Source organism: Papio anubis, chromosome 7 (genome assembly GCF_008728515.1).
Source record: "Papio anubis isolate 15944 chromosome 7, Panubis1.0, whole genome shotgun sequence".
In the NCBI taxonomy this organism is placed as follows: domain Eukaryota; kingdom Metazoa; phylum Chordata; class Mammalia; order Primates; family Cercopithecidae; genus Papio; species Papio anubis.
Window position 1 is genome coordinate 7,461,595 of NC_044982.1, and position 26,932 is coordinate 7,488,526.

General features: G+C 43.1%; 1 long non-coding RNA gene across 3 annotated transcripts in view; it reads left to right on the forward strand.

Moving 5' to 3' along the window:
* Positions 1-1,037: 1,037 nt before the first annotated feature.
* LOC103886488 overlaps positions 1,038-26,932 on the forward strand; it is a 46,001-nt gene continuing 20,106 nt past the window's right edge. For all 3 annotated transcript variants that reach the window (XR_004184776.1, XR_004184775.1, XR_004184777.1), the window contains exons 1-3: positions 1,038-1,135; positions 2,165-2,245; positions 17,838-18,030. This is a non-coding gene — a long non-coding RNA (uncharacterized LOC103886488). The remainder of the gene's footprint in view (positions 1,136-2,164; positions 2,246-17,837; positions 18,031-26,932) is intronic.

A 26,932-nucleotide genomic window follows, 5' to 3' on the forward strand; every position in this document is an offset into this window, starting at 1 on the left:
GCTGACTCTTGTCTATGGGAAGGACAGACAGGTAAATAAATAAATAAATAAATAAATAAATAAATAAATAAATATCAAACTGTGTTAGTCTGTTCTCATTTTTTTATTTTTATTTTTATTTTGGAGACAGGGTCTCTGGTCTGTCACTCAGGCTGGATTACAGTGGTGCTGTGTCGGCTCACTGCAGCCTCAACTCCCTGGGCTCAGGTGATTCTCCCACCTCAGCCTCCCGAGTAGCTGGGATTACATGCACCACCACATTTGGCTTATTTTTGTATATTCAGTAGAGATGGGGTTTCACCATGTTGGCCAGGCTGGTCTCAAACTGTTGGCCTCAAGTGATCTGCCTGCCTTGGCCTCCCAAAGTGCTGGGATTATATCAGTGAACCACTGTGCCCTAGCTGTTCTCACATTACTATAAAGAAATACTCCAGACTGGGCAGTTTACGAAGAAAAGGGTTTTAATTGGCTCACAGTTCCATAGGCGCTACAGGAAGCATGGTGCTGGCATCTGCTTGGCTTCTGGGGAGGCCTCAGGAAACTTACAATCATGGTGGAAAGAGAAGGGGGAGGAGCAGCGTTACATGACCAGAGCAGGAGGAAGGCGGGGGGTAGGTGACACACTTTTAAACAACCGGATCTCATGAGAACTCACTCAATATCACGCAAACTGCACCAAGGAGACGGCACCAAACCATTCCTGAGAAATCCACCCCCATGACCCAGTCAACTCTCACCAGGCCCACCTCCAGCACTGGGAATTACAATTCAGCATGACATTTGGGTAGGGACACACACCCAAATCCTGTCACAAACAAACAAGCGATAAGAACACAGCAAACCCCATTTTCTCTCTCAAGGAAATAACCATTTACAATGTAAAGTAAGTGGCAAAGCTGACTAGCTGAAAGAGTTAAATGAAAAAAATAAGAAGGGTTAGGAGGTGCAGGGGAAGCCAGTTAAACTAGTTTTTTTTTTTTTTTAAGTGATTTTTTTCTCTCTCTCCTTTTTTTTTTTTTTTTTTTTTTTTTTTGCAAGAGGCCTAGGTTTGCAGTCTGCAGAGCTATCTACAGGGCTGGTGGGAGACCCCTGAAAAGAAACCGGAGAAGCTTGCTGACAAAAGACTGGAATTCTGGTATCTCTTTTGTTTTCACCCAAGTCTGTGGCCACTGACATTCCTCTTTTCCACCACGGGTGGATAATAAGCCCCCTTCTCAGGAATCGAAATGCTCTTATACATTTTAATGTGACCTTAGACAGCGCTGTTCAGAAATCACAGGCCCATCTGACTACACTTGAGGTTGAATTGAGCTAATGGTATTCACCTCATCTTTAGATGCAAAATTGGAAGATAAAAAGACCTTGATGTGAAAAGCAGGGGGGGATGTGAGGGAGGGGAGGTGGACGGGTTGCGGGGGGCAGGAGGGGGGAAGCAGATTAGAGATACTGCTTAAAAATCACGTGATTGTGCGTTGATAACGAAATGTCTCCTCTTTCCCAAATCCCCCATGGGCTGGAGAGATGTCCTTATTCTTTTATTTTTAACGATAGAATCTTTTTATTCCTGAGCTGGGGAAATTTGAATGTTGCTGCATATGTGGCCAGGAGATACATTGACCTTTAGCAAATCTTATTTTAAAAAACCCAGATTGAACAGTTATTGCAATATTTCAGCCCTGTAAGATGAAAAGAGAGAGAGAGAGAGAGAGAGGAGAGGAGAGAGAGCGCGCCTTCTTCCTCTGTAATCAGATGTGGATTAAATTTATTAAAGATGCTGTGTCTCCTTTTAAATGACTGGCAACCCTCTTTCTGAATTATCAGGAGCTGGCTGGAGACATGGCACCCTTCTGATTTCATCTTAAGATGACAGAGAAAAGTCTAAAATGGGAGAAAACTTGGTTCCTCTCTGTTGCTCTTTGGCTCAAACTTGGTTTTCATCCATTAAGCCAAATGCATTCAGGGCCCCATGGTGAGGCCCAGAAGGGGATGAGGGTAAATGGGAGGGTGGGGGCACAGGGTGTGGTCAGATCAGCTTCCCAGGAAAGAAGCTGGGAGGGAGCCCCTGCAGCTCACATAAAATGCGCAACCCCTAGAGACAGGCTCATTTCCAGCTTTGACGTGCCTGCTGTCTGTCAAGGGCCCAGTGAATGCTTCCCACCCGCAGGGCTCAGCCGCCTCCAGGACCCAGGGGCCCATTGGGCAATCCATCACGGAGCACACCTGGCCTGCCCAAAGGACACAGCAGGTAGGGAGGGGTGCGTGTGGAGGGCGGGCTGGGGAGCGGTTGGCAGGGAGAGTGGGACCCCAGGTTAACTCCAGAGAATGGATCCGAATTGCTCAGACAGGACCTCAGGCCTCTGGGCGTATCCATCCAGAGGGGTGTACATAATTTATCAAGGTAGAAAGGGTGACAGATTGGGATGGTCTGGCCTTTGGCTTTCAGCTTGTCTGTATTTATAGAATTGGATGCTTGGGCCTGCAGGCCATTGCGCTCTGACTTTAAAATTGGGCATGCTGACTCAGGTACAGCTGGTGCATGGAATTGTTGAATTGTTTTTGTTTTCTGTTTTTTTAAATTTTTTAAGACATGGAGATCTCGTTTGCTCCCATTTATCGCAACCATGAAGCTGCTGTGGGGACATTTCTCCATCTTTCTGAGACTGAGGGTCCTCCGTACGTCTTCGCAAAGGATGTCCCCATAAAAGGGAAATTCTGAAGCGCATTTCTAGTTCCAATAGAATTGCCTTTGTGGGTTCTTGTTTGGGAAGAGAAAGTGGCAATCCAGGGTCACTGTGTCCCATGGCATAATTGTAGCAGAAGGTTGGCTACGGCAAGCCCACTTAAAGACTGAATTTATGAGAGTTCAAAATTCACCCACCCTACAGAGAAAACACTATAGTTCTAATTTTCCCTTAGCTTAGAATTCATTCATTCATAAGGAAATTCCAGACTAAAAGATGAGTTTGCCTAGAACATCTGGGTATAATATATGTGTGGAATGAATGGAAAGGTGAATAAATGCCTGAGTGAATCACTGAATGGAATCTACAGTGAAAGTGAAAGTCACACTAAGCACAGGCATTTCAGTGAGTGCTGAAAGTAAAAGATGAGTGAATGAGTGAGGGAGTAGATTTCAGACTGAGGAGAAAGTGGGCAGGACACAGAGTAGGTGCTTCTTAAAACACAGTTCAAGTGATTGAGGGGGTGCGGGACAAGCTCCACGGGCATGTGGTAAAGTCTCCAGGACAGGACAGTGAATAATGGATGGTTTTACTTTCCCCATAAGGAGCTCATGGGGCGGGTGGGTTACCCCTTCCTACTACTAGAGGAATAAGTTAGGTCGCTCCAGAGCTCCTGAAGTCAAGTTCAAAGCAAGCTGTGTCTGGCTCCCAACTGCAGGACTGCCCCCTCTGTTCTGGGATGTTCTGCTGTTCCTCCTTGGAGTCCTTGTCCTCAGGGCTTGGCCCTGGTGGCAGGATGGGCTGGCTTGCTGCCTGAACAGCACACCTGTAGAGCATGCTGCCCAGCTTGGTGCTGGGAATCTCCTAGAAAAAAATGAGAGTTCCCACCCCTGCCCTCCAGGGCCTGAAAGCTTTCTTTCCATTGCGTGCCTAGAGCCCAAGGGAGAGCCAGCTCCTCCTCACCGTGTCCTGACCAGTCCTCAAAAATGCACTCTTGGAGGCGTGGAGGCTAGGGAGGGGTACTTGGTCAATCGCTTGGACCGGGGCCACTTCGCCTGAAGAATCCTTCAGCTTGGATACTTCTGCCAGGGGTTCTGAGACACGGGCCTGTGTCCACCTGACCCAGCCAGGCCACCTTGGTGGGGCGAGGATGGGGTGGGGTGCAGGGTGGGGCCGTGGTTAGCTGTGGCACTAGCGGGGACTGACTTCTCCCACCCCAGGAATGTGCTGACAGCTCTGAGTGTAGAATCCCCAACCTTTGTCAGCAAATCACAATCTAAAAATATTACAAAACTCCTACAAGAATGACAGATCATCCGTGCACATGGCTACTTACAAGTTGGACTTACTAGGATTGTGTTTGTGGAAGAAGAGGGCTGGCAGGGGCATTAGTGAACGTGCTTGGGTTTTTGGATCCACAATTCATCTTGAGGTGTGAGACTTTGGGCCATGGACTGTCCCTTCTGAGCCTTGGTTTCCCCTTTCTAATGAGAAGGCCTGTGCCATGGGGGAGTCGGCGGGGAGCGGGGGTGTGCTCGGAGGAATGGAGATACTCGTGCGAATGGCTGGGCATAGAGTAAAACTGTGATGGGCAACTAGTGGTTATTTTTGTTTGCAGAATTCTGTGTTTGATAATGAAAAAGAAGGAGAAGAAAGAGGAGGAGGAGGAAGAAGAGAAAATAATAGTATTTCTTGAGTTCTTACTATGCAGTAGTTTAAGCACTAAGCCCATCGCAACACTGTAGTGCACAACCCTAAAGTTACTATTAGGGTCCCCACTTGCCAGTTAGAGGAATGGGCTTAGTGAGGTGAGGTGATTTGCTTGAGGTCACACAGCTAGTAAGTGGCAGTGCCGAATTTCAAGGCCCACCACCCCCGCCAGAGTCTGTGTTCTCACCTACTGTGCAGTGGCCAAGTCTGGGTGGCTGGTGTCCACCATGGGAGAGAACATCTTGCCTCGGACCTTATCTTAGTGCCACTGGGCCCAGGGAACAGGGTCAGAGCTGAATCACACATGGTGTGCATCTTAGGTGCTCATGAAGTGCCAAGCATTTGTTTGACACAGAGGGTGGGAGTCAGTGCAGAGTGCCTGCAGCTGAGGGGCCCAGTGTATTCAAAGAGGGATTGAACTAGCAAATATAGGCACGCTGGGAAAACTGCCCCAAACAGTGGCCCCAGTGAAAAGAGGCTTCCTGTATTTTGCCACACATATTTGGAGTGGAAATTATCGTTGAAGATAAAGTGCTGAGCTGGAAGCATGGCCTGCCCTGACCGTGCTGCCTGTGGTGAGAAGTGTTGGTGGGAAGGGGTGAGGAGTGAGAGATGGGGGCCTCCAGTGAGATCAATGGACTGAACGGATTTGGGGACATGTGGTGAAACCCGACCAACCTTGGCCTTCAGTGAATGGGGAAGAAGGCTGGACCTAATAGCCCCATGCGATTTGAATGTCGTGGGAAAAGTTTGCACTTTGGAGGATGGACTGGACTCCTGCAGTGACCGTCCACTAGCTCTGATCTTGAACAAGTCACTTACCCTCTCAGAACCTTCTTCTTTTTGTTTGCAGAATGGGAAACATAATAAGCCTCCCCATGTAGATGTCAGGGCTAAGATATTAAGTACTGGGCGCCTAAAAAAGTACATTTTTGGCCAGGTGCAGTGGCTCACGCCTGTAATCCCAGCACTTTGGGAGGTGGAGGTGGATGGATCACTCGGTCACGAATTCAACAACAGCCTGGCCAACATGGTGAAACCCCATCTCTACTAAAAAATACAAAAATTAGCCAGGTGTGGTGGCAGGTGCCTGTAATCCCAGCTACTCAGGAGGCTGAGGCAGGAGAATCGCTTGAACCCGGGAGGCGGAGGTTGCAGTGAGCTGAGATAATGCCACTGCACCCCAGCTTGGGTGACAGAGTGAGACTCTGTCTCAAAAAAAAAAAATGTGCATTTTTAAAAACATCAATTTTGATATATAATTCACATACCATACAGTTCATCCACTTAAAGTGTACAATTCAGTGGTTTTTATGTAGTCACAGATATGTACAGGCATGACCACAGACAATTCTAGAACATTTTCATCACCTCTAAAAGATAGCCTTCAGCTCTCACCCCACCCCATCTCCCCATCCCCGCCAGGCCCCTGGCAATCACGAACCCACTTTCTGTGTTGATAGATTTCCCTATTCTGGACTTTCCCTATGGCTGGGATTTTGTGATCTGCAGTGGGCTTTTGGCTGGCTTCCTTCATTTAGCATTGTGTTTCTGAGGCCTAATCGTGTGGGAGCACGGATCAGTGCTTCGTTCTTTTTTGTGACTGAATCCTATTCCATTGCATTTATCCATTTACAAATTGATGGACATTTGAGTTCTTCCCACTTTTTGGCTATTCACTCTGCAATGAACATTCATGTACCTGTTTTTGTGGACATATGCTTTTATTTCTCTTGGGTGTATACCTAAGAGCGGAATTGCTGGGTTAGATGTGAGCTTTATGTTAAATTGTTTGAGGAACTACAGACTGTTTATACAACGTGGTCACCCCATTTTACATTCCTACCGGCAGTGTAGGAGGGGGCTCTGCACAGTTCTCAGGTACGTCTTTCTGCACCCGACAACATCTGACAAACTCAATCAGATACCCACAAAGCCCCCAGTTCTCACACCACCGAGCCCTGCCCCTTGCTTCAACCTTGCCTCCCCCTCTTCTCTGCAGGGGCCTTCTGTGTGGTCACCCTTCATTACTGTCATGTAACTCCCTGAAGGAGCCCTTCCCTCCCATTCTGGACCTTCCAAAACCATCTGCTTACCTGGCCCGGTCCTTCACAGACACTCTTTTCCGTGGCCAGTTCCCTATCTCCACAGAGCCCTGCCTTCCTCCTCCAGTGGGCCCCTGACTTCCCACTTGCCATACCCCTCTCAGTACCTGCCCAGATGTTGCAGAAGCTGGTGCCAGTGGGTGTAGGGGAGAATGCCTGAATTTGGACTCAGACTAACCAGAGTTCTGATTCTGGTGCTGGGATTTATCAGCTATGGAAGATCAGACACATCCCAAGCTGAATAGCATCAATAGTCTGTCCGGCAGTCAATGTTTGTCAAATGTGTGAATAAATAGGTAAGAGCAACACTCAAAGGGTAACAAGAGGTGGAGCTTAGTTACTCCCCAGGGAGCTAAGGGAAACCTGATGGAAAGATTTTAGTCATGGGAGAGATGAGGACACTGTGACCTAGGGAGACAGAGTGGCCTCTGCAAGGTCATACTGTGACCGTGGTGGGATTAGAAGCGAGGCCTTTCTGTCTACCAAATCTGACCGTCCCAAAACCCTCCCTTAACCTTCTAGACAGGGACATAGCTCTCAGAAAGGGCCCAGGAGCTGACGCCGTTCACAGTGGACACAACTATCAGTTTGTTCCTTGAGAGAAAAGACACAGTTCCACTGACCTGCAAGTTAAACATACATCCCCAGAGCGCGGAGGTGTCTGGGACCTGCTCTGCTTCCCAGCCAAGCCCAGGATCGTGAAGAGCTGGTCTTTTCCACTTCCCGTTGTGCTGATCAATCAATAACCTTCCAAAAGCGAACAAGTGTTTCCCTGTTTGCCATCACTGGTGAAACTGTTGTTACTGAAGGCTTCTTTATCTATCATCCACTTGCAAGACATCACAGGAGCTAATAATAATTAATTTTATGTTATCGTAAAATACCCATAACCTCTTGTCATTGGAACCATTCTTAAGGATACAATTCAGTGGCACTAAATACATTCACAACATTGTGTAATCATCACCACTATCTATACCCAAAATGTTTTCGTCATCCCCACCAGAAGCTCTGTGTCTATGAGAAACAACCCCCCCTTTCCCCCGCCCTCGTGCCCCAGAGGCGAATTCTTATTTCAAAAAGGCCCCTCTCCTTGCCCCTCAACCATATCCCTCTTTGGGAACATTTTTTTAAATAAACACCAGAGTGCACATCCAACCCTGCTGAACACAAGGAAGCTGCCTGGATGATCCTGGGCTCTGAAAACTAATTAGGGGAAAGGGAAAACTAAAAACAAAGATTCCAAAAGCAAGAAACCTGGGCTGCTTGAAGTTACTTTCTTCCTGGAGGGTGGGGCCCGCCCCGGGAGATGGAAACCTGGACGGAGGTTTGTTTTTGAAACGTCTGGGCTGGGCTTGGCCTGCTGGCTCTCCTGGACGCGGCTGGAGCTGCCAGTCTCCCTTCGCCATGCAGACCATGAACTATTTCTTTTGCTCTCTGTTCCAACTGCCTCTGAGACCCAACTATCAGCTCCCTCTCCCACTGGGGTCCTGAAGGCAGCTGGGCATGGACACGTGGTGGCGGGAGTCAGCACCGGAGGGCAGGGGAAGGCTGGCTGGTTGGTTTGTTGGGTTTGATCCTAGGCTAAAAGAAGAAAAGACTCAAAACATCCATCTGTGGTTCCAGATATCAACAAGGGGGGAATCAAAAGTACCTGAAATGTTCGTGTCACACCGAGATTTGAGTCTACAACTTTCTAGCTGTCACTTCCAACAGGAGCTTCAAACCTTTGAGACTCAGTTTCCAAATTGGTGAGAGAAGATAACTTGTATCTTGTTAGAAATTTCTTTATTCTGCAATAGGAACACAGTGTCATGGGCCCTTGGTGGTCTTTGGAAAAACTCCTATTCATCCTGCAAATCCCAGCTCACATAACCCCTCTTCAATCCAGAGAACCTCAGAAGAAAATCATTTCCATCTCTGTTCTATTTCAGTAGCTAATACAGTTTTTTTTGTTGTCATATTTACAGCTCTGTTCTGTTATTCATATTTTTACTCTTCTGCTGGGCTGATCTCAAGGGCAGAGACTTTGCCTATTTGTTACTGTGGCCAGGACACAAAAAGTGCTTGGAAAACATGAGATGCTCTTTGCATTCTGGTGACCCTGAGGCCTATGTCGTCGATGCTGGGGCCCATGGAAGGTAGCATGTGGGATACTAGGCAGGGACCACAGCTGCTGAGAGAATCTCTTCTCTCTCCTGTGAGTGAGGCCACCTCCTTTTGCACAGGAAACCACAGACACTCTGAGTCTTATCTTTGGGTGACCTTGGAAGGAAGGCCCAGGCTCATGACTAATTTCCGGGGCCATCCTCTCCCAGGATTATGAGAAGCTGCCCTGGGCCGCCTGGGCAGGGCCGGGCGCTTGGCCTGGGAGGCCAGCTGCACCTGAGGTCCTGCTGCTTTCTCAGGCCTGTTGAGACCTGGCTTGCTCCAGCCTCCCGGATCTGTTGGTAAAAAATAATTATTTGCTTAAAACATGTAAAGTGCTCCTGCGATTTTAATCGGTTTAATTTAAATTTTAAACGACGGATCTTCAGCTTCTAATCACTTTGAAACTGAAGTGCTTTTCACCAAATGTGAAGTGCTTTAGGGTTGGAAATGATTATGTGTAGGACAGTAAAAGGGAGGAGAGAGAGAGGGGAGACAGAGAGAGGAGAGAGGAAGAAGATACGGAAAGGAGAGCAAGAGTGTAACTCAGAATTAAGCTGGAAAACCGTTCCGCTGAGCTGGCCCACTGTCAGGGCAACATTCAGCCCTTCGGAAGATCTTAGCAGAGAAGAGATGATGCTGCCTACAGCCTCATGTAATTCAAATCCAAAATTTATTTTTCATATCGACACAAAACTTACATGTACCATGAAATTTACAACAACTTTTTCTAAGGTTTTCTAATTGCAAAATTCTGTTAAGGCTTCTGATGCTGAACTTCGTGTGTGCGTGTCCCCTGGCCCCTAGGCCCCTAGGGACGTGCCTGGGCTCCCATGCAGGTCACCCAGCACTGGCCACAGAGCAGCTTGGACAGCTGGACAGAGGGTGGCTGAAGAGTTAGAGATCGGAGTTAGGTGGGCAGGGCTCCAGGGTTAAGATCCTGCTTGAGGGCGTGGCTCCTGCACAAGGGGTGTGTGTGTGTGTGTGTGTGTGCATGTGTGTGTGTCTGCGCATGCGCGTGAGTGTGTGTGTTGCTGGAAACACCTGACTGCAGCTGGCAAGGCTGGGTGTTCTGGGAAACATGAGAGCCCCTCCATGGCTGCAGGGCGCCGTGGAACCAGGAAGCTGCAGCCCGCAGAGGCCTCAGGCTCAGACAGGGTCAGGCAGCTGGGGTGGATGGGCCGCCCACAGCTGCTGCCCAGGCTCCCCTGCTATTTTCTTCTTTGTTTCTGTACAGAAATGCTGGAAGACCAAGAGAAGCCAGACTGAAGTCTCACAGGCCTGCCTTCCAATTTTGCTTCTGTTACTTTCTTCCACCTATCACTTTGGGCTGGTTTCTTTGACTTTCTGACTTCCCAAGTGTTGTTTTGCTCTTTTGTAACCAAAAAAGAAGCCCTTTCTTTGTGCTGCATTGGCTTTTCCAGCAGGGTTTTCCTAGCTTCGTCTCTGGGCCCTGCAGTGTCCCTGCCCTTGCTTCTAAAATCTCACCCTCCAGGGAGCTGGGCTGGAGCTTATGTGAGTCCCTGTCATCCTTGGAGCTTCTCCGTGGTGGGCCTGGGTCCGGCTGGTCTTTGCATCTCCAGCACCTACCCCAGGGCCAAGAGCTGAATGCAGTTCAGATTGGAGGCTTCTGGAAGGTTGGAGTGAGATGCAGGGGAAAGACCATGTGGTTTGGACCAGACAGATTAGGGTTTGATTCTAGGCTCTGCCATTTACAACCCTTAACATGTACTCACCAGTCTGAGCCTTAATTTCCTCTACTGTAAGAATGGAATCAGCCTCATACAACCCCCAACATAACTTCCAGGTAGGTTAAGTATGTAAACGTGAGAAGAGAAACTCTAACACATTTAGAAAATAGAGTATCTTCATGACTTTGGGGTAGAGAAGAACTTTCCATTTTCCTCCCCTGCCCCCCCCAAAAAAAACCCCAAAGGAGCATATTGATACATTTGACCATATTAAATTTAAAATTTTCTGTTCAATTAAAGGTACTCTAAAAGAAATGAAAAGGCAGGCTACAAACAAGGAGAATACATTTGCAATACACATAACAAATCAAAGATTTGTATCCAGAGCATAGGAAGAATTCTACAAAATCAAGATAAGAATAGAAAAGCAAACGCATAGAAAAATGGGCAAAATATCTGAATGGACAGTTCATAGAACAGGCACCACATGAAGTTCCAAATAGCTGAAGAAACTCCCAATCTTTTTAGTAATTAGGAGAATGTACATTGAAACTCTGTAAAGCTAGATTAGCAAAAATATCTGGCAGAGAAAGAAAATGCATGGGAGACCCAGAAAGTGGCTGGAGCTAACTGTTGAGGGAGCTGTCCACCCTGGTGAACTACCTGCCCCTCAAGCAGCCCATGATAACCTCCCCAGGGCAGTGTCCGTCTGCAGACTCCAGGAGAGGACAGACCCCAGACTTTCCAGCAGCCACTCCTTCTACCATGTTCTTTAGGTTTAATTTGCTATTTCCTTTTCCAGATTCTTGAGATGGAAGTTTGCATCATGGTCTTTCAACTTTACTTCTTTTATAGTATATACATTTAAGTCCATATCAATTTCCCCCTAAATATGGCTTTTGTGCATCCCACGAATTATCAAATCATGTAGTTTAATTATCATTTAGTTAAAATATTTTCTAATTTCCATTGCATTCTTTTTGTTTGACCCAGTGTATTTCTTAGCAGTGTATTTCTTAATTCCCCCAAATTCTTAATTTTATTCTTAATAACTTAATTATTAATAACTTCCATATCCTTGCTAATGTTTTTGGTCTGTTTGTGCTATCAATTAGAAAGATATGTATTAAAATTTGCCATTGTGGTGATGATTTTATCTATTTCTCCTTTTAGTTCTGTTAGTTTTTGCTTTATATATTTTGAGCCTATGTTATTAGGTGCATGCACATTTAGAACTATTATCTCTTTCTGGAAAATTAGATTTTGTATTTTAGAAAATACCTGTCTTTGTATCTAGTCACATTTTCTTCCTTGAAGTCTACATTGTCTTATATTAATGAGTTATACCAGCTTCTCTTGGTTAGTGTTTGCATTAAGATATCTTTGCATCCTTTTACTTCTAATCTTTCTGTATCCTTATATTTGAATTGTGTATCATGTGAGCAGCATGTTTTTCTTAAATGTTAAATCTTATCTGACAGTTTCTGGGCATTTCCACTTAATATAACGACCAATATAGTCTATTTCTTCTGTCCAACCTATGTTTTTTTAATCTTCTTTCTTGCCCTCTTTTGGATTCATTCTTTTTTTAATTATTCTTTTTTTCTCTTCTCTTAACTTAGTATTTATATGTTCTTTTGCTATTCTTTTAATGATTATCTTAGAACTCTGATTCTCAGAGTATTTGGTCTCTGAACCTCTTTATATTCTTAAAAATTGTTAGACAAAATGATTTTTATTTTTCTGGATTACATTATCAATATCTTATTGTAAAAGAAGTTAAAACCAAGAAAAATTTAAAATATTTATTAATTCACTTTAAAGTAATAAGTACTAGTTATTAGACATAACTTATTTTTGTGAAAAATAACTACCTTTTCTAAAACAAAAAATACTGAGAAGACATTATTTTCCATTTTGCTCTGTTTCTTTAATGTATAGCTTAGTAGAAAGAAGACAGCCATGTCCTCATACCTGCTTCTGCATTCAATTTGTTGTGATATGTTGTTTTGGTTGAAATACGCAAAGAAAATGTGTGGCCTCATTCAGATATGTAGTTGGAAATGAGGGGACTATTTAATGGCTTTTTCAGAATACTGAGGTTATCTTCTTTAGTCATATACAAAACATTCACAAGTGGTAATTTCTTAAAGGTTAGTAGCAAAGTGGAATCTGAAGCCAGATCAATGAAATTTTCATAAAAATCTATTGGTCTCCCTCACAATTTGAATAGGTTTTCACTCATGTGTAATTTTGTATCAGTGTTCACTGGTCATTTGGAAAATATTGCTTCACTGAGTTATTCAGGTCTTCCAAATGTTGACACATTGATTATATAATATTTGAAAATTACATTTGTTTACGTCATCATAAACAAAATTCTTTAAATATTGGGAATCTATCAATCTCAGGATGGCCAAGGTAAGTTTTATAAAATTGTAATTATTATTTGAAAGCTTAAATTATGTATCATTTATAACATACACTGTACATTATTTTCCTGAAAGTGACATGTTTATTACCTTAAATTTTGAGAAGATGTCTATCAAGTATTCAATTTGGAACAACCATAGTTTCTCTGTCAGTTATTCTTGCAAGTAAAAATGGTCTTGGATGAAAAAGTGGCAGTGCACCTCGCAACTTAACTACACAAGTGCTTTTCTTGAGATCACCATTTGATTTCAGGATAAAGCAGCTGTGCTCCATGCCTATGTTCTATTTCATCACATAGCATATTTTAAAATGTGTAGTCCAAGTTTGTAAGTTAATAATAATTAATACTTTTTCACTGTTCCAGCAAGCGTAGTCAATTGCCCTTTCTTTTTTTTTCTTTCTTTTTTCTTTTTTTCTGCAATTACACGGCAGTGAAGACTACAATGACTAGTAGTACAATTTCTTACCACTGTCATGCTTTATGCAAGCTGCCAGAAGTTTTATCCACTGTGGCTTTTGCACCATCAGTACAAATATCAACAAAGTTAAAAGAGGTAAATAAGCCTTAGTACTATGAAAATAGTTTTGCCCTTGGGGACTCGCAGGGGTCTATGAGCCACATTCTGAAAACTGCTGCTCCAGAGATGATAACAGGTATCTTTGATTTTTTTTTTTTTTTTAACAATACTTTTCCCACTTCTTAGACAATGCAAAAGTCTTAGAGTACTTTAACATCGGGTGGGCACAGTGGCTCACGCCTGTAATCCCAGTACTTTGGGAGGCCGAGGCGGGTGGATCATGAGGTCAGGAGATCGAGACCATCTTGGTTAATACGGTGAAACCTTGTCGCTACTAAAAATACAAAAAATTAGCCGGGCGTGGTGGCGGGCGCCTGTAGTCCCAGCTTCTCGGGAGGCTGAGACAGGAGAATGGCGTGAACCCGGGAGGCGGAGCTTGCAGTGAGCCGAGATGACGCCACTGCACTCCAGCCTGGGCGACAGAGTGAGACTCGGTCTCAAAAAAAAAAAAAAAAAAAAGAGTACTTTAACATCATTTACTTCCTTTTCTGTTTATATGTTATAGTTTCTAAGCATTTTATTTCCCCGTATTTTTCATATCCCACAAGTCATTATGTTTTGTATATTAAGGCTCATTTACATACACCTACACATTCACCTTTCTGTCATTTTTCATGTCTTCCTGTATTTCTAAGCTCCTGCCTGAAGACTGTCTATCAGTATTTCCTTCAGTGTTAGTGGATTTGCCAGTGTGAATTCTCTCAGTTTGAAAGTGTATTTCTCCCAGACTGAAAATGCCTTTATTTCACCTTTATTGTTGAAAGATATTTTTCCTGTGAATTCTTGGCAAATTTTCTTTCCAATACTTTGTAGGCAGCATTTGATTATCTTCTGGTTTTGTTTCTATTGAGAAGTCAGATGCCAGTATTATTCTTGCTCCTTTGAAGGTAATGTGTATTTGTTTCTCTCTGATATTAAGATTTTCTCTTTGTTTTTGATTTTCAATAGTTTGGGTAAAATGTGCCAAGGTGTGGTTCCCTTTGTATTTATTTCGGTTGGGGATTCGTAGTGCTTCTTGAATCTTTCTAAATAAAACTGACCACTTTTTGAAAAATTTCGGCCATTGTTTCTTTTTTTTTCATTTTTTTGAAATGGAGTCCACTCTGTTACCCAGGCTGGAGTGCAATGGCACGATCTCGGCTCACTGTAACCTCTGCCTCCCAGGTTCAAGCAATTCTCCTGCCTCAGCCTCCTGAGTAGCTGGGATTATAGGGGTGTGTCACCACACCCAGCTAATTTTTGTATTTTTAGTGGAGACAGGGTTTCACCATGTTGATCAGGCTGGTCACGAACTCCTAACCTCGTGATCCGCCCACCTCGGCCTCCCAAAGTACTGGGATTACAGGCATGAGCCACCATGCCCAGATGCAGCCATCGTTTCTTTAAATATTGCTTCTGCCTTACTCTTTTTCCTGTTTTTCTGGGACTCCAATTTTATGTATCGTATATACTTCTTACATTTTCTCTTGTCTTTTTCCTGTCTTCCTGTCTCTCCATGAACTATTCTAGACCTTTTCTTCTAGCATATCTTTTAGCTTACTGATTATTTCTTCAGCTATATCTTATTTGTTCTTAAACCTATTTACTGAATTTTTAATTTCAGCTATTCTGTTTTTCAGTCCTAGACTTTATGTTTGAATCATCTCTACGGTTTCTGGTTCTCTGTGTAATTCTCAATCTTTTATTTCCTTGAACATAAGAAGCTAGCTATTTTTGAAGTCTGGATATGATACCTCTGGTAACTGGAAGACTTATGGAAAGTTTCCCTATTGTTTCTCTTTGTTGTCAGCTACGTTATTTTGCCTTCTCGTGTGTGTGGTTTTGACTGAATATTGGAAAAATTGTAGATTTAAATTGAGAACTAGGATGATCATATTATATCCCTCTCTAGGGAAGTCTAGTGTTTGGTTCTGGCAGGGCGCTAGCAGTGCTTGATCTCCTGAAGTCAATTAGGGATGGCGAAGTTTCAAATAGGACTTTAATCCCTTTGGAGGACAGCATATTTCTGGTTTGCCTTTACTCCTAGAGTATACACCTTTAGTGTCATTTAAAAACCAAAACTCAATCAGTCTCCCCGTGAAAGGGCAGAAACAAAGAAAAGGAGAAAAGAGCATAATAGAAAAAGTGGACACCACTTTTGGTGTTGGTGGTTTAGGAAGTCCACCAGCTGATGGTCCCTGAACTTTAATTTTATATTTAAATTTACAACACTTGCAGTGTTATAAATTTTTCAAAATCTCATGCTGTGTTTGTCTCATTGAGTTTTCTTCTTTTCCTGGATTTTGGCCCTGTAATTCTTCACTGTCTTGATAACTCTCCAGTGCCTTCAGGCATTTAATTTTCATTTTTGAATTAAAAAAATTATTCAGATTTTCTAGGTTTTAAAGTGGGGAAATTGGTCCCAATTACCTAGTCTGGCATTGGAAGAAATGTGGCCATCTGGTACAGCTACTTTTGATTTGGCCTTATCTGGGAAAATTGAAGATATTTGTATTCCATAAACTAGAAATTCCACACCCCAAATATTTACCTTAGAGAGAAACTTTTGCAAATGTAAACAAGGAGTTATAAATAAGAACGTTTATAGCAGTAGTTTCTAAAATAGCAATGCCAACCAACAGGAGAATGGATAAATCAATTGTGGCATTATTATTTATGTGGCATTTTTTTTTAATTCTTATAAAAATAATACAGCAGTGAAAATTGGTGAACTAAAGTTACATGTATCAGAACGGACAAATCTTTTGAATGTAATTTTGAGCAAAAATGTGATGTGCAAAAAAAAAAGCGTGTGTGTGTGTGTGTGTGTAGTAGTATTTACATTTGTAGCAATGTGGGTCTGCCTAGTTATAATAGACACTGAACTGAATACAGTTTTATTTCTTTTCCCTCAGGTAGAAGGGGATGGGTTTGTGATCAGGAAGTGGCCGATAGATGATTCAATTTTGCTGAAAATATTTTACTTCTTAAACTAAGTAGTAAATATAGCTGGGTGTTTCTTGTAATTTAAAAAATATTCTGGATTATCTTGTCTTGGATTGGTTAATTTAGTTCACTTACATTTATTTACATGATTGATTTCTTATTGTTTCTATTACCTTAGTTTGTTATTTTTCTTTTTTCACTTTTTAAATATCCTCTTTTCTTCTGTATTGCCTGGGTGGAAGCATTGATTAAAGGTTGTTTTTAAAAATTATTCATTTGCATATTTTTATTCCATTTTTATTCTCCTCTACTGCTTTGAAATTTGCCCTTTTGTTTTCCTGATTGTCCTGGACACATTATCATGCATATTTAATTTAACGACATACTAAGCAATATCTTAATCCCCTTTGATTAATAAAAGGACGTTAGAATATCCCAAATCAAGTTACTACCCTTCCAACTTACAAGTTATTGTTGTGTAATATTTTAATTCTATGACTTTTCTATGGCTTTATAAATTAGACTTTATTATTACCTTATACACACATTGTTTTGTTAATGTTCATGCGTGTTTATCAGCCTATTTGCTCACCATTTCTTCTTGCTTTTCACAAGGATCTTTTTGTGATTATTTTCTTTCCTTCCTTAGGGGAGGTGTGGTGGTTTACTCCCAACCACATGTATCTGAATATTTTTGTTTTACTTTCGCTCTTGTTGGGTACACAATTCTGGGTTGGCATCTCCACACTTTGAAGGCACCATCACATTTCTTCTGGCTGTCTTTATGGAGGTGAAAAGTTTGTTTTCAGTCTTCTGATTATTCCTTTCAAGATTGTCTCTACTTTTTGTCTGGCGGCTTTAAAAAAATCTTATTTTTGCCTGTGGTGTTTTAAAGATTCACTATAGGCATCTGAAAGGACCTGAAACATTAACTCTTACTTGGAGTATATTGTGTAATTTCTGAATCTTGGATATGTGTCTTCTCTTTGTTCTAGAAAGTTTTCAGCTAATATCTCTTGAAATATTACCTCTATTCTTATATATCTCACTCTCCTTCTAGGACTCTGACTAGATATATGTCAGAGCTTCTTATTCTATTCTCTGTATGTCTTTCATTACCTTTATATTTTCTGTTTCCTTATCTCTTGATACTGTATTTTGGGTAATTTGATCAGACTCTTATCCTGGGGTTCACATATTTTATTATTAGTTGTGTGTAATCAACTTGTCAAGCATCCCTTGAATTTTTAAAAAATCAATTAAAATTTTCAGTTTTAGAAGTTCCGTTTGGTTATTTTTCAAACCTATTTGGTCATTCCTGATGGTCTCTTGTTTACTTTTTATCTTTGTGATTCCAATGTTATTTTCTTTATGCATTTCTTACCTTCTTTTTACATTTCATACATTGATATAGTATGCATCGGATTATTTAATATCTGCAGTCCTGAGGTGTTTGAATCTATTATTTGTTACATTTATTGACTGCCACTGACAGATACTTGCCATCTTCTCTTTCTGTGACTTTTCATAGTGAGCTGACTGCTTATTTTTTAATCTTATTTTCAGATTTTTTACTCCTGAGGGCCTAAATGAGGGATGCTTTCCTCCAGAGATTTCTGTCTAGTTCTGCTGTGAATCAGGTGCACCGAAGACCTGAAGACATATCCATCACCTTTGAGCATCTCATATCTGCAAGGACTGCCAGGCTCAACTCCTCCACCTTGCTCTTTGTCCCAGGCTCAGGATCCTAATTGCAATGGTAATTGGTGCTCATCCTCAAGGCCAGCAAACCTCTTCATTTCATACACTGCCAGCTTATCCCAACTGTATTAGTCTGTTCTCATGCTGCTAATAGAGACATGCCTGAGACTGGGTAATTTATAAAGAAAAGAGGTTTAATAAACTCACAGTTCCATATGGTTGGGGAGGCCTCACAATCATGGTGGAAGGTGAAGGAAGAGGAAAGGCACATCTTACATGGCAGTGGGCAGGAGAAGTGCCAAGCAAAAGGGGAAAACCCCTTATAAAACCATCAGATCTCATGATAATTCACTCACTACCACAAGAACAGCAGTATGGGGATAACCACCCCCATGATTCAACTATCTCCCACAGGTCCCTCCCACTACATGTGGGGATTATGGGAACAATTCAATATGAGATTTGGGTGGGGACACAGCCAAACTATATTGCCAGCTTTAGATTTAACTCACATTTTGAGGAAGACTGGCCAGTTTGAAGACTTCCACATACCTTGAAAGCCCACTGATGTGTCAAAAAGTCCATGTTATTGAGGACAGTCTTGTTTTGATTTGTGACAGTCTTGTTTTGATTTGCGACAGTGCCTTTGCGCACTTGATCTGCCATTCTCTAGGAGTGTGGAAGTTATTTTATTATTCTGTATTAACCTTTTTACTTCTTTAGCTCTCATAAGTACTGCATGATAAAGGTGATCATATTTTCTACTTTGAAGAACTATTATAAGTGTTAGGAAGCCTAGGAAGCTGCTAGCACTTAGTAGATGCTAAATAAATGGTAGCTAACAACAATACTAAAGGTGATTCAGTATTTGCTGAACCTGATTGAACATATATTGATGGTTATAGGTGGACAGACCTTGGACATATATCACTTAACCTTACAACACTATAAGGTTGGTCATATTGTCTGTCTTTTACAAATTGGGAAACTGAGGCTCAGTGAGTGTACGGAGCAGCATCACTTTATTAAATGATACGAACTATACAGTAGTGTCTAATGGAACATTTGGCTCATCCATTTATTCATTCGTTCTTTCGGAAAGTACTTATTGAGTGCCTTTGCCCCGGGACTGTGGTGATATATAATGGGTGTTTGCCTTATCAGGGTCCTGGAAAAAAGCGACTCTGACAATTCTCCCACCCCCTCCACTGTCCCTGAGCCTCACAGTTTTCTCAGGATGTTGAGATCTGTGCATCTCACTTTCCCTTGGGGCTTGGACCCTCCAAGCAAGTGGTCCCTAGTAATAACAATTCTCCTATAAATTAATTGGAGCTTGTGGGCCCTGCGTTATAAGCACTGCAATGCAACTTTGTTTTAGGACAGTTGTTTGAATTAAGGTGCAGATGTGATGTGTGAGTGACAGTGTGTCACCGGTATTTAGTATAGGCATACCTCGTTCTTTTGCACTTTGCTTTATTGCCCTTCACGGTTTTCATTTCTTTTCTTCAGATTGAAGGTTTATGGCAACCCCCGTTAAACAAGTCTATTGGCACAATTTTTCCAACAGCATGTGCTTACTTTGTGTTTCTGTGTCACATTTTAGTAATTCTCACAATATTTCACACTTTTTCATTATTGTTATATTTGTAATGGTGATCTGTGATCAGTGATCTTAATGTTACTCCTGTAACTGTTTTGGGGCACCACGAAGTGTGTCCAAATAAGATGGTGTGCTCTGGCTGCTCCATTGACCAGCCATTCCTCCATCTATCTCTTTTTCTCCTTGGGCCTCTTTACTCCGAGACACAACAACATTGAAATTAGGCCAGTTAATACCCCGTACAATAGCCTCTAAGTGTTCAAGTGAAAGGAAGGATCACATGTCTATCGTTTTAAATCAAAAGCTAGAAATGATTAAGCTTAGTGAAGAAAGGATGTCTAAAGCTGAGACAGGTTGAAAGCTAGGCCTCTTGCACTAATTAGCCAAGTTGTAAATGTAAAGGAATAATTCTTGAAAGAAATTTAAAGTGCTGCTCCTGTGTACTCATGAATAATAAGAAAGTGAAAACAGCCTTATTGCTGATGTGGAGAAAGTATTAGTGGTTTGAATAGATAAGACCAGCCACAACATTCCTCCAAGTCAAAGCATGATCCAGAGTAAAATCCTAACTTTCTTCAATTCTATGAAGGCTGAGAGAAGTGAGGAGGCTGCAGAAGAACATTTGAAACTAGTGGAGGTTATTTCATGAGGTTTAAAGAAATAAGCTGCCTCCATAACATAAAAGTGCAAGGTGAAGCAGCAAGTGTTGATGTCAAAGCTGCAGCAAGTTATCCAGAAGATAATTTAGGTGGATAATTGATGAAGGTGGTAACACTAACAACAGATTTTCAATGTAGGTGAAGCAGCTGTATATTAGATAAGAAGATGCTCTCTAGGACTTCCATAGTTAGAGAGGAGAAGTCAATGCCTGGCTTCAAAGCTTTAAAGGACAGGCTGACTCTCTTATTAACTGCTAATGCAGCTGGGTGACTTTAAGTTGAAGCCGATGCTGGTTTACCATTCTGAAAAGCCTAGGGCCTTAAAAATGATGATAAATCTATGCTGCCTGTGCTCTATAAATGGGACAACAAAGCCCGGATGATAGCACATCACTTACAGCATGGTTTAGTGAATATTTTAAGCCTGCTGTTGAGACCTGATGTTCAGAAAAAAAGATTTCTTTCAATACATGACTGCTCATTGACAATGCACCTGGTCACCCAAGAACTCTGATGGAGATGTACCTGGAGATGAATGTTGCTTTCATGCCTGCTAACACAACATCCATTCTGCAGCCCAAGGATCAAGGAGTAATTTCAACTTTCAGATCTTATTATTTAAGAAGTACATTTCGTAGGGCTAAAGCTACCATAGATAGTGATTCCTTTGATGGATCTGGGTAAAGCAATTGAAAACTTTCTGGAAAGGATTCACCATGCAGAACACGCATGATTCACAGGAGGAGGTCATCAACATTAACCGGAATTTGGAACAAAAGTTGATTCCAATCCTCGTGGATTACTTTGAGCATTTCAAGACTTTGGTGGAGGAAGTAACTGCAGATGTGGTGAAAGTAGCAGAGAACTAGAATTAGAAGTGGAGCCTGAATTGCTGCAATCTCATGATCAAACTTGAATGGATGAAGAGTTGCTTCTTATGGATGAGTAAAGAAAATTTCTTGAGAAGGAATCTACTCCTGGTGAAGATGTTCTGAACATTGTTGAAATGACAACAAAGGATTTAGAATATTCTGTAAGTGTAGTTGATAAAGTGGCAGAGTTGACTCCAATTTTGAAAGAAGTTCTGTGGTAGGTAAAATGCTATCAAACAGCTTGCATGCTGGAGAGAAATCTTTCTGGGAAGGGAGAGTCCATTGATGTGGAAAACCTCATCAATGTCTTATGTTAAGAAATTGCCACAGCCACCCCCAATCTTCAACAACCACTACCTTGATGAGTTAGCCGCCATCAACACCGAGGCAAGGCCCTCCAACAGCAAAAAGATTAGGACTGGTTGAAGGTTCAGATGATTGGTAGCATTTTTTAGCAATAACGTATTTTTAAATTAAGGTATGTATATTGTTTTTCAGACAGACTGCTACTACACACTTAATAGACTACAGTTGATATGGTTTGGTTGTGTTCCCACCCAAATCTCTTCTTGAATTATAATTCCCATAATTCCCATGTGTTGGGGAAGGGACCTGGTGGGAGATAATGGAATCATGGGGGTGATTTCCCCCATATGTTCTCATGGTAGTGAATAAATCTCAGAAGATCTGATGGTTTTATAAGGGGAAACCTCCTTTTGCTTGGTTCTCATTCTCTCTCTGCCACTGTGTAAGCCATGACTTTCGCCTTCTGCCATAATTGTGAGGCCTCCCCAACCACATGGAACTGTGAGTCCATTAAACCTGTTTTTGTTTAAAAAAAATAAATTACCCAGTCTCGGGTATGTGTTTATCAGCAGTGTGAAAATGGACTAAAAATACAGTATGGTATAAACATAACTTTTATACACACTGGGAAACCAAAAAAATGTGTGTGACTCACTTTATTCTGATATTCATTTTATTGTGGTGGTCTAGAACCATGAGTGCAGTATCTCCAAGGTATGCCTGCAATTAGTAATGCCATTAGAAGGGACTGATGAGCCCGTGGGTATTCACAGCCTGGCCCATAAGTAGCTGGTGCTCTTGGTGAGAGCAGGGTTAGCACCATTGGGTCCCCTTGTTCTCTCCAGAGCTGTCTGGATGACAGGAAGTGCATGGCATTCTGGCTACTACTGGCCACCTACTGGAATTTTCTATTACTTCTCATCACATCCAACTCTTCTAGAGGCCTTTAGTCTGCTGTGACAATACCCCCAGCCCCTGCACTGTCCCTGAGTCCCATAGTTTTCTCAGGATGGTGCGATCTGTGCATCTCACTCTCCCCTCAGGGTCGGACTCTTCCTTCAGCTCCCCCAGGTCTGGGGAAGAGGCTTGGTTATGTTCTACTTACAGATGATAGTAAGTGTGCCATTGGGGTGAGATTCATAAGCTTAGAAGGCAGCGACCTGCCTGGGCTCCACCTTGGGAATGGTGAACCTAGTCTTTATGCAGGATTAAACCTTTTCTGTGCATTTGTAGATGGGGTTGTGTGGTGGTGAGAGGGAAGAGGATGGGATGAAAATGAGAGCAAGCCTTATATTTTATTCTCTCTCTATCAAGCATTCATTTATTGAGCATCAGTTTGCACGGCTAGTGAGTATCAGGGGATTCAAACCCACGTCTGTCTCGACTCTGCAGCCCCACTCCTGCTACCCGAAGTAACGCTCCCCTCCCAGGGTAGCTATAAAGCATTTGAGACACTGTCTACAGCGTGGCCCCACAATGCCTGGAGTATAAGAACTCGGTGTGCGGTAACTTCTTTCTTTCTCTGAGCAAAAAAGAAATCTTAAAAGAAAGTGAAAAATCTGTTGCCTTGGAGAAGTTTGAGAAGGAACCAGAAAGTGTGTGGGAAGGAATTCGCTCAGCCTGGGCTGCCATGCCGGTTCTGGTGGGCTCCACCTCCGAACGTCCCCTGGCTGATGGGGGCATTTAACCACCTCCTCCAGGTTTTGTTTCCCCCACTTCACCCACACGGAACAGCAGTTCTCACACCCAGACAGGCTGGCGAGTTAGCATCTTTCCATGATGAACGGTGCTGCACCAAGCCTTATCTTTCATTTATGATGATTATACTTATAATGAAGGACTGCAAATCTGACAGATTGAAGATCATCTTGAAGGCTGTACTTTTCATAGTTCTTGCAGTTTGGATTGATTTGAGGGAGAGAAAAAGGGAGAGAGGCTCTCTGTAAAGAAAACATGATTTTTATGTGAATAGTCATTACAGACCAGGATTATATTATATTCATCTACCCATGCAGAAACGACACCGGCAAACATCCTTCCTTTATTTTCCTGAGTAAAAGAAGGCCTCGTGGTTTAACAAGCCGAAGGGAACACATGCAATGAATGAAGTGGCAAAGTAATGGCCTCCCCATCCTTCCTCCTGCTCCTGGAGAGCATCCCAGTGTCAGACATGGTTAGCCTGGAGATTTGGCTTTTTGCCTTTCACCTTTGGACAGGTCACTTCATAACCTTGAGTCACAGCTACTCATTTTAAAGGTGAGCCTCTGGTTTTGTATTGCTGTGTAGCAAGCCACCTCATACTTGGTAGTGTAAACCATCAATACTCATTTATTATTGTAATCTCTCCTGGTTCTGGGCTCAGCCGGGCAGTTCTTAGGCAGGACCTCTCATGGGGTTGCAGTCAGATGGTGGCTGGGCTGGAGTTACCTGGAGCTTCCACACTCATGTATCTGGTGCTGGCTGCTGGCTGTTGGTTGAGATTTCAGAAGGGATTGTCAGCAGGGACATCTACTCGCAGCCTCCTCGTGTGCCCTGGGCTTCTTCACAGCGTGGTCACTGGGTCATCTGTTGTTAAACACACTCACTGAGGCCCATCCAGGCTCAAGGAGAGGACACACAGGCTGCAGCTCTTGCTGGGGACATGGTAAGGCTCTGGGATGGGAAGGGGCTCTTTCTGGAAAATATAGTCTGCCACCATAAGGATAATAATTGGTGTTTGGGTTGCTGTAAGAATGAATGAAATAATGTTAACAGGCAGTGAAGTATAGGGGAAAATGTTTGAATTCTGGAGTTAGAGTAGCTTGGATTTTGATTCTGATTCTACTACTTCCCAGCTATGAGAGAAGCTGACCATGTTCTGGTGGGTTCTGTCCATTAGGACTGATTGAAGAGGGGGTAAAAGTAGGGGGATACTTCAGGTATTTTTCCTTTTTGCTTTCCTGGTGTGTCTGGTGGGCTGTTGCTAGTTTGTGTAGTGTTTATCAGTGACTTTCCTGCAGCAAGACTTACCTCTTATTTAAGATGATTATGTTTATAATGAAACACTGTGTATTTTTTAGATTGAAATCACATAGGAGGTGATCCCTTATCACAGCCCTTTGATTTGGGCCGATTGAGGAGTTTGCTAATTTCTAATACCTCTCTTCCTGGGTCATAGCAAAGACAAAATGAATTAACATGCATGAGCTCGAGAGTGTAGGTGTTGTGGTGGATGGGCTGAGTGTGGATTTTGGGATCAGATAATGGGTTTGGATCCCAGTTTGGTTTTTCATTAACTGGGGAAACTTACATAAGTCAGGTCCTGTCTCTGAGCCTCTGTTTTCATTTCTCTAAAATGGGATGATGCCCTGGGTTACCAGGTTGCACGACTGTAAGTAAAGCCTCTCATCGCATGGTATATGTGAACCGTTTCCCCAGAGGTGTCACAGGCCCAGTCTGCATGGCCCTGATTGCCTCTGTCATGCACAGCTGTCCTGAGGGTGAGAAGAGGGATGGTGGAGAAGGGCCAGTGTGAGCCTGGGCAGAGAATATTATCAGCAAAGGTTTGCTCCCCTCCTGCCTTCCCTGAACCCTGGGTGGGGAGCAGTGAGTTTCCTGGAACCCTTGCAGAGAGGTCTTTTCTTCTGCCTCCATGACAAGTGGGCCCAGATGGTTTCACTGAGCGCTTCGCTGGGGACTGCGGAGTACTCTAGGTTTCTCACAGCCGACAGCCCTGGGAAAGGGGCTGCTGCTGTGGGTGGTGAGGCTGGAGAGTCAGGGGTTCATTAGCCGTGGTTTGGATCTGGACGGGCCTATCATGTGGCTGTGCAGTGTGTCGCACTGGTTTTCTGATTAGTCCAGTATGTTCTCAGCCACTTAGCCCCTTCGTTATCTACTTGCCCTTTGGAGCCTTGAGGCAAAGTGCTGGGTTTGTGGATGGGATTCAGATGGACCTGAATTTGAATTCCTATTACTTACACCCTTACTTACTGGCTGTGGGACCTTGGCCAGTCGCTCATTTCCTCCGAGCTTCATTTCCATTATCTATAAAATGGGAACAATAGCCCCTATCTCTCTGGCTGGATGTATGAATTAACTGGCACAGAACCCACATAACTGAGTCATTAATTAGATGGTATTGATTATTTATTGAGTGACCAGGAAGCTTTCCAGGTGCTGAGATGTGAACAAGTAGGCAGTCTGGGTACTTGGGGGCAGCAGCTGAGCACAGCTGAGTAAACTGGTCAGATGGTGAGGGATGGTGCTGGTCAGATGGTGAGGGATGGTGATCCATGCAAGGGGAAGATTGCAGGTGCAGGGATGCTGTTCTGTGGGTCATCTGGGAGGGCCAGGCCAATGAAAGAGGGATTTGAGCAGGGCCTGGAGGGGGTCCCGAGTGAGGACATGGCTCTTCATGGGAAGACCAACAGCCAGCAGGAAAAGCGTGCAGGTGGTCGAGGGGAGGCCTCATGTGGTGGGTGTTTAAGTATGAGATGAAGTGCCAGGAGGTGTGGGCAAGGGCGAGTGCAGGGAGAGGAAGGAGCCAGACAGTCCCCACCTGCAGGCCACCCCAAGTAGCTCAGCTTGGTCAGGAAATGCCCTGTTGCCTCCTTTCTCTTAGTATTTTACCACTTTTTAATAGACCTTTAAACAAAGTACATTTATATTTGCAAATAACCTTAAAAAAAAGCTTTGCAGTTTTCCCATTCCCACAAAAAAACCTACTCTTCAGTGCAAAATAAGTCCCATCCTTGCCATTAAGTGGCTCACTTAGAATCAGCTTATATTTCTAGTTCATGCCTTACACATCTGCTCAAATGACCCTCACAATGATCCTGTGAGCCATTGTTACTATGCCCATTTAACAGATAAGGAAACCGAGAGGCAGAGAGGTGAAGGGCAAGAACAAGGTCACACGGCTTGCAAAAGGCAGACAGGACGTAGGCCTGGGTTTTCCCGACTCCGACTCCAAGATTTTTCCGCAATCCTGGCTGATGACGTCAAGTTCTGGAGCCTTTGACCTCTGACGGCCTCCACCTCCCCTCCTCTGTCTGCCTCCAGCATCTGTTTCTATTGCTAATGTCGGTGTCTGAGACGCAGGCATCTCCCTAACTTGCCAGGCTTGATGAAGCTCAGTGAATTTCTTTTAGTGATGATGGACATAATTAAGTTAGCAGAGGAGATGTCTCATTGCTGCCAGTATCAAATAAAAATGAGAAGGAAGACGGGTTGCACTTTAGCTCTGAACACGATGATGAGCTCAGTCAGCTGGAGGGTCAAGTATTCTTGGAAGAGGGAGGACCCCAGCTGAGGGTCTGGTTGGTTCTTAGGAATATCTCACATGCACCTTGTCCTAAGCAGCAAGCAATGATGACAGCAGGCGTGGAGGCTGGGCCATGGAAAGTGAGTGCTTGAACCAGACAGGTAAAAACGTTCTTGAGAATATGTCAGTAAGTGGCATGCCCTTCATTGGTTCTCAAGCTTCAGTGTCTGCATAGATAATCTAGAAAGCATGCTTAAAAAAATCCAGATGCCTTTACCACA